Here is a 776-nt window from a genome sequence, read left to right as displayed (position 1 = left end):
AGGCATAATTTCTTTGCTCCGGAGATTTCAACTGGATGTTGCGGGTGCTGAGCAGCACGGAGTTCCCAACCTCAAAACGCACCGCACGCCGATGCTTGTCGACGACAATGCACTGGCGGGATTGAGCAGCTTTAAGACACTGTTTTGCGTTTTCAATACGTTTGCGCATGACCTTGGGATAGCGGTCAGCGGCAGGCACTTTGGTTTTTAGGTGCAAGTCAACCGGCACACGTGGCTGCTTGATACCATTAAGGCTAAACGGGGTGGCACCCGTTGAGCTCTGCCTCGAGTTATTAATAGCAAACTCGATGAGTGGCAGGTGTTCGTCCCAATCATCCTGAGTGGGCGAAATATAGTGCCTCAGTGTCTCTTCTAGCAAGCGATTCATTCGCTCGGTTTGACCATCAGTCTGCGGATGGTAGGCTGTGCTCATATAGAGGTGGGTGCCTAGCAGGCGAAATGTTTCCTTCCAAAAGTTGCTTGTGAAGCGTGTGTCCCGGTCAGACACAATATTCTGTGGAAGGCCGTGCTGTTTGAAAACCGTAGCCACAAAGAGGCGGGCTAGATCTTCCGCACCGACGGATGTGGTTGTGGGAGCGAAGTGCGTCATCTTGCTCAGGCGGTCCACGAACACTACTATCGCGTCATGCCCATTGCGGGTTGTGGGTAGCTGTGTGACCAAATCCATTGACACACTATCCCAAACGTTATCTGGAATGGGAAGGGGCTGCAGCAGTCCGCCTGGCTTTTGATTTGAAGCCTTATTGCGCTGACAA

The 776-nt window shown here is 52.2% G+C and overlaps 1 protein-coding gene across 1 annotated transcript in view; it reads left to right on the top strand.

The window, feature by feature from the left end:
- Positions 1 to 776, top strand: part of VOLCADRAFT_94044 (uncharacterized protein) — a gene marked incomplete at both ends in the record, with an annotated part of 6,387 nt that overhangs the window by 5,355 nt on the left and 256 nt on the right. The window lies entirely within an intron of this gene.

This window comes from Volvox carteri (assembly GCF_000143455.1).
Source record: "Volvox carteri f. nagariensis unplaced genomic scaffold VOLCAscaffold_35, whole genome shotgun sequence".
Classification (NCBI taxonomy): domain Eukaryota; kingdom Viridiplantae; phylum Chlorophyta; class Chlorophyceae; order Chlamydomonadales; family Volvocaceae; genus Volvox; species Volvox carteri.
This window is presented reverse-complemented; position numbering and strand designations above follow the sequence as displayed.